At 46.7% G+C, this 12,678-nt stretch overlaps 1 protein-coding gene across 2 annotated transcripts in view; it reads right to left on the reverse strand.

The window, feature by feature from the left end:
- Positions 1–10,582, reverse strand: part of STXBP6 (syntaxin binding protein 6) — a 248,187-nt gene extending 237,605 nt beyond the window's left edge. The window contains exon 1 of one of the 2 annotated variants that reach the window (XM_053889310.1): positions 10,304–10,582. The gene's annotated coding sequence lies outside the window, so the exon portion shown is untranslated. Of the gene's footprint in view, positions 1–9,762; positions 9,878–10,303 lie in introns of those variants that run through there. The other variant, XM_053889311.1, reaches the window with a different exon arrangement.
- Positions 10,583–12,678: the final 2,096 nt, after the last annotated feature.

Genomic DNA, 12,678 nt, shown 5'->3' on the forward strand with positions numbered 1-12,678 from the left:
TCTAGAAAAAGATGAGATCCTGTGAGAGCACTTTGTAGACCATATGCCGGCAGGACGTGACCACATACATGGTGGATGCAGCTGGAAAGCGGGAGAAACTGAGGACAGTTCGGGAGATTTTGAGGAGCTCTGGGGGGTTACTTTCAAGAGTTTTAGGGGCCAGCAGCATAGGTTCTTTATGAAATTTCCATGCCAACGTGAGTTATTACACTTGTCATTTGCACAGCCGTATCACGAGCTGCTCTGTAATGAGCTTTCCATCTTAAACACAGCGCTTTTCAGGTCACTTTTGGAAATGATACACACTCTTCAACTGTAAAGTAGGGATAAATATACAACAGTACCTACCTCTGAGGGTCGTGCAGACAAAAGGAATCAGTATCAATGAAGTGCTTAGAACCTATGTACTATGTTAGCATATAATAATCTCTAGGGAAATATTAAATAGTAAAAATAATATACTGACAAAAACTAATGGACGAGACAGTGGAAGGGAATCCCAGGGGAAAGCAGCTGTCCAGCTCAGTATATTTTTATTGATTCTCTCCTATATGCCAGACATGCTAGGCCTCGGGGATACGAAAATGAAGATCCCAGCCGTTGGGATCTTGAGCGCAAGGGCTGTTCCAAAATAGGGTGTCTGAGTTCAGAATTCCCTGTCCCATTTTTAAAAATCAGCTACTAGATAGACCAGTGACTGTGTGGTTGACAATGTGGATGAATTTGGAAATATGCCCGTTTTATGAGCATTGAACTCTTTTTATAAGCACCAAATTTCTACCTTTAGGGTAGTTTTTCTTTTCTTTTAATAACTATTGTTATACAGTAGTTGCATAAGGATTTAATTTTAAAAGGCCTTACTTCAGGAACACCCAGCTTCATATACCTAGCTCCTCCTTAGCAGGACAGCTTCCTTATTGCGACTTAATGATAGGGTAGATTAAATTCTTCAAGAATAATATTAACTTCTCAACCAGTAGATACTGCTGGCTTTCATCTGAGACTGTGTGAAGCAACACATTGCCAGGCGGTCTAAAAACAAAGAGATCGCTGAGGCATAACCTCTCTGACCAATTTTCCTTACCAACAGTGGTCAGGAGAGGCAACCAGATTAGAGCACACACATTCGCTCGCCTCAGAAATCAGATCTTTCCCAATTCGAGTGACACTCCACCTCCACCTTTCAGAAGGACAGTAAGTGCAGTGAGACCTAGTGTATTCAGCTGCAGCCTGAATACCTTGCCTTTGATTATTTGATATTGATGCAACATCAGTTTAAATGTTCAGCCCTAGCGCTATAACAAAGTGAACAATCTCATTTTCTTCAAAATCAGGCATGAAATATCCACACGTGGCAATCCACAAAACAGTCAAACAAGGTGGGAAAACAGAGCCTCATGGGGCGAAATTACCATCCTCAGGAAAGCAATGAATTTCAGGCTGTGAGGTCGTAGAAACCAGTTTGATTTACTGCACTTGGGGTTTTGTTAAAACCGTAGGAACTGTTTGTGTGAATTTTTTCCCTGTAGAAAGTGAGAAGGATCTGTCAACTTAATTGAAATGTAAACACATTCTCTTGTTTCCTCTCACTTCAAATGATAAAGAAGATAGAAACAGAACCAAAGTTAACAAACCACAACTCACCTTGTGTAACCCTATGCAGACGCCATTACCTAAGCCAGCACTGGGGAGTGACAGGGCATACTTCACGGAGATGGGTCCTCTTAGAGCTCAGAATGCCCTCCCAGGTGCTGTGCATGCCAGCCTCAAAAGCCAGCCCCATGAGCCAGGCCAGTCCCTAATAACACAGAGGAAACTGAGGCCCAGTGAGGCCAAGTAATACAGGCTCCAGGTAGGAAAATTACAGCCAGTGCCAAGATTTAGTTCCCAATTCTTCCTCTTCGGTTGTTACCCATTCATCCAATTCAATCCAACCTGCCCAGAGTTAAGGCAAATTAACGAAACACCTAGGTTTTCTCAAGTCAATGAAGTAAACGTTTTCACCCTCATCCCCAGAAACTTTCACTCGTGCTGCTCACGAAACTCAATGGTTTACGTTTGAGCGCCATTTCCTCTCATCTGCATGAGATAAACATCAGTAAGTCAGGGGGGAAGGCAGCTAGGCAAGGATGGGAAGAGACCACCATACTAAGGAATGGGAGCACCCACAGAGCAGTTGAGGGATGATCTGGTCAAAAAGAAATCAACTCCATGAGAGCTGAGTAAAGGCCCAACACCTTGACTAAAAGTTATCCGGATTCAGCTGAGACTAGCACAGTGACTTTACCAAAGTTATGCTCATTTGAAGACCAATAAGCAAATTAATGTTGCCCCGAGGACTAGGATTCATACCTTGTCTCCTATATCCTCCCTCCATTCCATCCACACAAATCAAACACTCTGTGAAGCCCTTGGCTTTCTTCCATATATATTTTTCCTTTAGTCTTAATCGTGGAATTCTCAGCCCTTGAGGGAAGCAAAAGGCAAATATGTGACATTCCAGGCACATTGTGGTGCGTACTTTTCTACGCGCGCTAGGTCTTACTCTGATCTGATGGATAAGAAAGCTGTGGCTCAAATTATGGAAAGAGTCCCAATGTCCATCAACTGATGAATGGATAAAGAAGATGTCATACACACACACAATGGAATACCACTTGGAGATGAAAAAGAATGAAATCTTGCCATTTGCAACAATGTGGTTGGAACTTGAGTGTATTATGCTGAGCAAAACAAATCAGGGAAAGATAGCATATGATTTCACTCATATGTGTAATTTGAGAAACTCAACAGATGAACATAGGGGAAGGGAAGCAAAAATAAGATAAAAACAAGAGAGGGAAGAAACCATAAGAGACTCTTAAATACAGAGAACAAACTGAGGGCTGCTGGAGTGGGGGGTGGGTATTAAATGGGTGACGGGCATTAAAGAGGGCACTTTTGGGGATGAGCACTGGCTGTCACATGTCAGAAAGCAATCACAGGGCTCTACTCTTGAAGCCACGACTACACTGTATATTAACTTGAATATAGATTAAAAAAAATAATAAAGACAGAAAGTTGTCTCTCACATGTTACTAACCTTGCCCCCAAGTTCCCTGAGCAAATTGGTGGCTCTGCCACAGCTCCTGTTCAGCTCTGTCCTAGTCCAAAGCCACCTGCTCCATGCTGCATCAGCTTCTACTCAGAGCGGTCCGTGGACCAGCAGCAACCACATCAACGGGAGCTTGTTAAAACGGCGGGATCTCAGGCCCCAACCCAGGCCTGCTGAATCAAATTCGGCACCTTAACGAGATCCCCAGTGCTGCTGCCCCCGAGTCTGAGAAGCCGAGCTACATCTCACCACGAAAGAGAGGAGAAACATCTCTATCAAGGGGATGGCAGCCTCGCCTCGGTGACATTAAAAGCTCATTTAGTATTATGACTTTGGGGTCCAAACACTTTGATGCTGGTGTGGTGCCAGCAGTGGCACCTAAACCCTGCTTAATACAGAGATTTTTTTTTTTTTTTTTTTTTTTAAAGGGGAAGTCTTGACAGAGCTCCACAGACAAACTGGAAGATGACACTACGGTCAAATCTTAAGGGAGAACCTAAAGATTAACTGCCAAGTCAGCACAACCTATCACCCTTTGGTGGTTCGCAACCAGGAAGCCTAAATATGGAATTCGCCTCTGGAGGGAAGTCCAGGAACATTCTCCACTCTGAAGATCACAAGGCACATCTGCCACAAAACCATCCCACTGACTCAGGAGCAAGTTGGCACAAAACGCTTTTAATTCGGGGAAAGGACTTGTGCAACAAAGAGCAACAGGACAATCCTAGAAGACCCAAAGACAAGCAAGGATGAAGGAATTATCTAGCTATTTTCCCCCCACAGAGAAAATCTGGCCTGAAACGAATACCCGATTCCTAGATCTCTCTCACCACTTTTTTCTCATTATTCTTTAGCGCCAGGCAGGAGCCTTCTTGCTACTTTATTTTTTTTATTGTGACATAATTCATACACCATATAATTAACCCTTTTGGAGTGTACAATTCAACAGTTGTTAGACTATTCACAAAGTTGTATAATCATCACCACTGCCTAATTCCAGAACGTTTTCAGCACCCCAAAAGGAAGGCTTTTGGGATAACATCAAAGGAATAACATCAAGAGTTATTCCCCTCCGCCCTCCCCCCAGCTCCTGGCAACCAGCAACGTACCTTCTGACACTATAGATTCACCTATTCTGGACATTTCATATAAATGGGATCATACACATGTGGCCTTTTGTATCTGGCCTCTTTCATATAGCATGTTTTCAAGATTCATCCACGTAGCATGAATGAAACTTCATTCCTTTTCATGGCTGAACAGTATTCCATTGTATGGATACACCACAGTTTGTCCATTCATCCACTGGTGGACATTCGGGTTGTTTCCACTTTTTGGCTATTATGAGTCATGCTATTGTGAACATCTGTGTACAAATGTTTGTGTGAACACATTTTCTGTTCTCTGGGGTATATACCTAGGAGTGAAACTGGTCATGAGGTACGTCTATGTCTAACATTTTGAGGAACCACCTGTTTTCCAAAGTGGCTGTGCTATTTTACATTCCCACCACCAACGTAATATAGAAAAGTTCCGATTTCTCCACATCCTCACCAACAGTTGTTATTATATGTCTTTTTGATCACAGCCATCCTGATGGGTGTGAGGTGGTATCTCATTGTGGTTTTGATGTATTTCCCCAATGACTAAATGGTGTTGAGCATCTTTTCATCTGCTCATTGACCATCTGTGTATCTTCTTTGAAGAGCTGTCTATTTGAAGTCTTTGTCCATTTTAAAATTGGGTTGCCTTTTTACTGTCGAACTGTAAGAGTTCTTTCTTTGTGCTGTTTTCTGAAACTCCAGTCACAACCCCTCTTCCTGGAAAGCTCATCTCCCAAATACCCAAGACTCTTTAGCTGGACTTCCCTCCGTACTTGGACCGACTTTCCTCGAAAGGCCTAGAAATACTTTCTCTCTTGATATCCCATGTATTCAACCAGAATATCGTGCCTCCCCTCCTCTTTATCTACAAGCAGCTCGTCCGTGGTCACCAGAACTCATAGCTACTTCAGTGAATTCACAGAATCCAGAAAGAACAGGTTCTTTGACCACCACCACATTATGCCACCAACCTACAATGCCCTTCTCTTTTCTACAAAAGTACAACCACCCATCATTTATATTTTCAGTCTATCCCCTCCATGGAGATTTTACTAGCCACCATAGCTTACAATGGCTTCTCTTTACCCTGAAATAAAAAAAACAGTAATCACGTATAGAGCCATTAATCAATGAATATTCATGCTCAGTGAATGCCCCTATATACTAGGTGAAACCACTCCATCCATAGTTGATGTTAAATAACATATCACAATTGAGGGAATGTGCTCATTTGGTAATGGAATACTAGAAGATCCACACATAACCTCAAAAATGTGTTCTGGGAAGCGTTTAATTGAATAAACACAATTATTGGGACTGTTAACTCTAGTACTTCTGAGAGACTTTGATATGATGATGCACATGGTGGGAATCTCTAAGAGGGAAAAATAACAGGCAGAGCTTCCAAATTGATCTGCCCTTTTCAAGAGCACACCTATTAACGCCTCCCTGATAGCATTCTTTTGACTCTTCTGACGAAGTACTCTGGAAACTGCTGAGCTAATTCAATTGCTGCTTAATTCTATCAGCTGGACAGCACGGAGTAGAAACTATTTTCTACTGGCGTAAGGAACAAAATTTGTTTTGTTTTAGAATGTTGTCAGTTGGAAGTTGCTCTATTTGCATGTCAGTTTATAGAAAAACAGAAAAGAAAACCATATATTTAAGGTGTTCGTAATTTTGAAGACCCATCCAGATTTCTGAATTTGGAAAAGGATGAACTGCCCGGCGGGGGAAGGGGGGGGCTTGTGCGGATCCAATGCATCTTAGAATCGAGCTAGTGCCCTACAACCCGAGTTTTAGTTGAAGCAGGCTCTAGGAAGGTGGTGGGGAACAGTGTTCCAGGAATGGGCTGTGATTCTCTATGACCCAGGACCAACAGCCCCGAGGATCAAAGAGAAAGAAAGTATCACAAATGTCTCACAACAGACTTATCCAAGGGAATGAAGATACCAAGCGGTCACGCACTAAGAAAAGCTAACGACGGTGATAAGGAAAGAAGCCTCCCCCTCACTGGAAAAAAATCTAGCAGTGAAAAGTAGGGGTAACACCCAAAATATAAACATCAAGTTATGGGAAAGAATTTTAAAATAGAAACGTTCCCTACTCATGTTAAGTAGGAGAAACTATTTAAATGAGCGAGTGAATCTTAAGAATTACAACCGGAAGGTGGTTCCTTCACTGAGGGTTGATTACCATCAGGAAGACAGGCATGGGCCTTGCGGTTTTATCTACTAAAACACTAAATGGTACACTTGAGTTTTTGAATAGGTTTCTGATTTTACTGATAGGTCTCTTTAGTGCTAATCATTTTAAAACTAAAACAAAGCACAAATGGAAAGCTAAGATAAAGCACGATGGTCAGGCTGGCTTCCATCTGGCACGGCAACACGAGAATGTGTTCAAGTGCTGACCTCCTCTTACGCCGAGTGGTTTGGGTGCTACATGACCTTATTCCTTCTCTAGGATGGCATCTCAAGCGCCCTCCTGACTCACGCAGGCTCCCTCACAAGGCCTCTCTGATACAAAGCAGCTGAAGTTCAAGGCCACTACTAGTCCTGGTGAGCTCTCACCCTAGCTTGGGGGACAAGGAGAACTTAAGATTGGGCTGTGCCCAAGCAGTGCTTGATTATCAGTGGAAGGACACAGAGAGGCACTGATACAGCACGGCTTCCCGTGAAAGTTGGCCTTCCTCCCCCACAGAGTGAGAGAGGATCTCGGTCACTGCCAACACCACCATTTGACAGAAGGAATGGAAGGCCTTTGCCAGGTCTGACCACCACAGAACTTCTGTCAGGGAGTATCCTTCATCTCCTCCTGCCTCCTGGCCTGGGTACGCTGTCCATGCAAAGAAGGCACCACATTGTCAGTTTTATTAAAATTTGCTTATGGCAATTCAACCTGTTCTCCAGTCTTAAGGTTCAAGCTGCCATAACTTTATGCAACTCCTCTGCAAAAATGTCTGAGATCTCCTAGGAAAGGAATAGGGTAGTTGCTAGATTTATCAATATCAAGGTCACAGATCTCAGTCTACTCAAGAGTGACCTAGAAACCTGAGTATTATACAGTGTGAAAAGAAGGGGGAATCCTACCTTTTTTGTGTAAAATCCACTCATTGAAAGAGCAATCGGGGAGGGGTTGTGGCACGCCTGGGTGGCCCAGTCCCTTAAGCTTCTGACTCTTGATGGAGGCTCAGGTCATGATCTCACGGTTTGTGAGATTGAGCCCTGTGTACGGATCTGTGCTGACAATAAGGAGCCTGCTTGGGATTCCCTCTCTTTCTCTGCCCCTCCCCCACTTGCGCTTTTTCTGTCAAAATAAATAAATAAACTTAAAAAAAATGAAGAGCAATCAGAATTATTAAAACTGGACAATGGTAAGTGGCACAGGTATTGGAAATATAAGCTGCTTCAGGCAAGTTCCTAAAGCACCCTATCTCTGTACGTGTGGTATTAAAATAATGCTATTTTAGAACAAACCTCACCTCTCTCTTACTGTCTCTCACCTGGTACGTCAGTGATTCTATTGGCGTGGGATCCGGACGAGCAGCATTGGCATCATCGGGAACTAGCTGGTGATGCAAATTCTTGGACCCCCTTCCCTCAACCCTAGACCTAGAGAATCAGAGACTCTAAGCAGTGCAGCTCAGTAATCTTTGTGTTTTGGTTGTTTGTTTGTTTGAAGATTTTTATTTATTTATTTTTTTAAGTAATCTCTAGACCCAACGTGGGGCCTGAACTCACAACCCCAAGATCAAGAGTCTTCATACTCCACTGGCTGAGCCAGCCAGGTGCCCCTAACAAGCCCTCCAGTTGACTTCAGTGCTCATGCTGGAGAACTTCTGCCCCAGGATTAGGAAAGATGCAGCACGTGGGGGGCTCAGGAGCCTGATCAAGCCCTTATTAACTGAGTGAGAGGAAATCCCACCTGTTCCTGTCTGATGATTATTGGCTCTTTAACCTCATAGACTGATGAAAGGTTGAGTCTTTAGTTCAAGGTCACTTAGAGGCCAAGGCAGAGCTCCAGCCCAGGGTCTGCTGACTCATCAACTGTATTTGTCTAACAGGGGTCTTGCTGACAAGCCAACGTGGGGGGCCAGGACTCTGAACATTGATAAGGCAACCCTGGAGATCTCCTAATCTACACCATGCTGCTTCCCTCAAATAAATATGAGGACTAGAGCCTCAACCCTTAAAATCAAGAGAGGTGGATTTTAGGGAAACAATACAAAGATAAAAGATAAACAGCTACTTCCAAAGGCCTGAGCAACTAAACCTCTTGGTGAGGAATGGGTAGAGGGCAGAAGGCTTAGGTGTTCCGTTAAAATGGAAAGAATTAGTTAATTCAGAAACACTGAGTAAAGAGCGTAGCCACAATAGGATATGAAAGGTGCTTCCAAGTTTCCTCAGAACTTTCATTTCTATTATCTCATCCAAGTCTCACAACAACCCTGCAATGAAAGGAGGTGAGGCCACTAAGTGTCTCCATCTGACACTAGAGGAAACAAGCTCAGAGTGGCTATTTGTCTATCCGCACCATCATCAGCTGTAAAGCTAAAACTTGACCTCAGATCTGACTCTAGAACCTGTGTACCCACAGCATGTGATTCCCACAGCTGGAAATCTGCCCCAAAGCAGATTCACCCTGAGGAAACAGCAAAGAAAAAACAAACGTGCAGCAGAAAAACGATCAGCTCCTACAACACGGCACTTGAGCAATGTGTGGGTGCCCCTTTAAGAACTTAACACACAAACCCAACAGCCAAGGTGTTCAGCCAAAAAAGAGAGAGAGAGAGAGAGAGAGAGAGAGAGAGAGAGAGAGAGAGGCATATTTCTAGCCTGCATAATCATTTCTGGACCAACTCCCACTAGCAGCCTCTGAGGCGAACAGCCGCTCACTGCCTGGCTGAAGCTTCTCTACCGCCACTCTCCACACACCCCCCCCCCCCACCCCCAACACACCCCACCCGGGGTTATGACAGCGCAGCTCTGACTCGTGTGCAGGCAAAACCCCAAAACTCAAAACAAGAAGTGAAAAAAGTGGAGCCAGGAGAAAGCGGCAGCATCCTCCACACTCTGGCAATCTGCACAATGCCAGTTTCAGGGTCCTGGGGTGGCCTGCAAATCTATCTTAGAAGCCCGAGGAAAGAGGCAGGCGTCCTGGTAGACCCACTGGCCCTATTCTTTGCCACCCAGTCCCTGGGGAAGAATAAGTAAGGAGAGAATTCCTTATGAAGTCCTGGGGCCAGAGCCCAAGGCAGATACGATCCAGGCACCCTCTCCTAAGGATCAGAATGTCAACTCAAATTCTCCACCTGGCCCTTCTTTTCAAGTCCTGTCCTCTGCGAAGATGAACAGGGTGGGATTGGTGGGGTGCTGTAAACCTGAGGAAAGCCTGGAGGAAAAACTCTATCATCCACCTACCCCAGCCACGTTGCCCCATGTTGCCCCGGCGCGCCAGCGCGAACTCGGAACGGGGAGCCCTTCGCCACGTCGGAGGTTGGGGAAGGGGCAGAGCCCGGCTACAAGCCCTGGAGGCAGGGAGCCGTGCCACTCAGACGCCTACCTCAGTTTTGGCATGAATGGTTTTCCTAGAAGACGCCAGAGAAGCGAAGATTCGGTGATTCGCAGATTTCAGCCAGGGGTGGAGGAACTCAGCCCAGGGGAGCAGCGACCCACTCGGCTCCTCCACACTGGGGCCTCGGGGCGGCACCCTCGGGACTCGTCCTACCGCGGGGACAGTGCCGAAAGAAGGGCTCCATCCTCAACTTTCTCGGAGGAAACTGCTCCGCTCCGCGGCTTGCCCAAACCTACCCGCACACCGGGTCCCAGGTTTGGGGAAAACCAGGGACCGAGTCCCTGTCTGCGCGCACAGCAGCTGCGCCGGGGCGCAAAGCCCCCACTCCCGCCGCCCGCCAACTTGAAAGCATCTCTCTGGGCGCCTGCCTACTCCTCCGGCCCCGCAGTGGGGTCCCTGCCCTGGCCGCCCGCATTGGACCGAGCGCCGGGCGCCCTGACCGCCGCGGCCGCAGCAGCCGCATCTCCCCCCCACCACCCCCGCCCTGGCCTCTGCCTCGCCCGCCCGGCGCCCCACGACCCGGCCCTACCTTGCAGCCGGGCTCGAGCGCCGGCAGTGCTAGTGAGTGGCACGCGTCCCAGCCGGCGAGGCTCCTCCCCGGGGGCTGCCCCGCGCGGGGTTCCGGGCTCCGGACAAGGCTCCGCCGGCCTGGGTGCTGGCTCGGCGCCGCTAGCGGCTCCCGCGCCGGCTCCCGCTGCCGCGCGCCAAGAGGGAGGCGGGGTGGGGAGGGGGGGGAAACTCCCGGCAACTCCAACTCCTGGCGCTGGAGCTACAGCTGCAGCCGCGCGCCCGCCCGCCGCCGAGTGCGAGCGCCTGCGAAGCAAACCTGCCCCCGCGGCCGCCTCTGAGCATGCCCAGTGCCGCCGTGGGCGAGCCCGAGCGCCCTGGCCCGGGGCAGAGAGCTGCGGTGGTGGCCCGGAGACCCGCCCCGGGCTCCCGACCGCGGGGTGTGGGGCTGGAGGAGGGAAGGATGGGCCAGCGCAGGAGAGGGGGCCCTGGAGCAGAGGGCTGGGGAAAAACAGGGTGCGGAGGGCAGTGCAAGTTTCACGGGTTGTGAGAAGTTTGTGGGCTGGAAAGGTAAGCGGCTTCCTTGAGCCTCTCTGCAAGACTCTACTGGAAAGGACAAGGAAGCATTTATTATCCAGGAGAGAAGGAGTGGATCCAGCAGATGTGTTTTATCCAGTGCACTCAAGCCTAAGGTCCAAACTCAAAGAGCTAACGGGGCATGGCAGGTAATGCAAATAAGCGACCCAGCCAGGAGGCAGAGAAGTTCTAAACGCCCAGTGCTGTCATGGAACAATTCGGGCCTACCTTTGCTAGATTTTCTGATTTTTCAAGAAGTGACAAAGATTTCGATTTTTTTTTCATGTATAACATCCTGATTTTTACATCATTGATACAAGTGCAATTTTTTTTAACAACACTGGACCAAACGAAATATATCTGGGTTCCTTCCCTGCTCAGCCTGAGAGAGCTAATTTGAGGATTGTGATTGCTGCATTTTTTTCTTTTCTTTCTTTCTTTCTTTCTTTCTTTCTTTCTTTCTTTCTTTCTTTCTTTCTTTCTTTCTTTCTTTCTTTCTTTCTTTCTTTCTTTCTTTCAAAGAGGTGCTGAGTGCCCACTGTGGTTTAGGAAGGCACTGGAAAGGATTCAAGATGATTCAGATGGCCACCCAAGTACTACCAGTTACCAAGGGAAATGGGTTGTCCAGACAAAAGAGGGCTACAGCTAAATGCTGGGGCATTCAAGAAGATAAGTTACTGGTGTGGAAAGGGGTAATGAGAACAAATTTTGTGAAACATCATTGATGTAAGTACTCAGGGGGAAGTCAATGCAGGATCAGTAACAGTGCCCTGAAGAGGCATTTCGGAGTCTGAAGAAAAAGGAAAAACCAGTAAAGCTGACCCCGTCTTTATTTTAAATTTTAATATTTTTCATCATGCATTTTCTTGCACTAATTTTTAAAAGATTGCATCACACTATTTATCTTGGTTCCTGAGTTCCGTGACATCCCCATAAGTTTTGCAGCATACCTCACCCTAGCCTGTGCCCTGCTGGGGTCCTAAGTGGTGGTTCACTGGTCTGCTTGGGTAGAGTGTAAGGGGCAAGAAATAGCATACCAAAATGGGAAAGGGGATTGAAGTGATGGATGGGGGCTAGAGACAGAGCACTTGACGGCCAGTTTGTGGAGCCTGAACTTTATTCACTTGCTAGCAAAGATGCTGGGGGAGTAATCCAAACCCAACCCTAGGAAGATGGGCTGGCTACAGACCTAGGAAGGCGGTCTGCAGGGGAAGAAGGGAGAATTGGGGATACCTAGGGCACATTCACTGTTGTGATCTTACGAAAATCAGATGGATTTCCCTAACAAAGCTGCACGTGCTCTGCTTATAACTGGAGAGGTGTGTGGTGGGCCTAGCGGAGTGCCCTCAGGTAGGGCTCCCAGGTCCTGGTCTAAACCTCAGCCATTTCCTACCAGGCTTCTATTGACCAGAGGCTCCACTTCTAAGCTGCCTTTTCATCATGTGTGAAATTGCCAGACAGTTCTCATAGCGTTTTTGTGAGGGTTCAGAGAAATAAGGTATGCCTAAGGGCTTTGAAAACCAAGAGAAAACCAAGGTTTAAGCAAATATAAGGCATTCTTCTTACCTTCATACCTATATGAAATAGAATTTAACCAAACAAGTTCTACGGCTTTACAAGACTTGTCTTAAGTAGGAACTTTCTTTGATTTAACAAAGCTCTTTTAGCCTGTGCAGGATTCTGTTGACAAATCTTTGGAATCAGCTTTTGGGCAATTCCACAATTTTGTGAATTAAGCTATCTCTGTAGGAGTTTCTATTGCCAGCCACTCAAAATGACTCCCGCCCTCTGTAAGGCTACTCTCTTGTCTCCTCTGCAGGT

This window comes from Panthera pardus, unplaced genomic scaffold, assembly GCF_024362965.1.
Source record: "Panthera pardus isolate Hobbes unplaced genomic scaffold, ASM2436296v1 HiC_scaffold_24, whole genome shotgun sequence".
Lineage (NCBI taxonomy): Eukaryota > Metazoa > Chordata > Mammalia > Carnivora > Felidae > Panthera > Panthera pardus.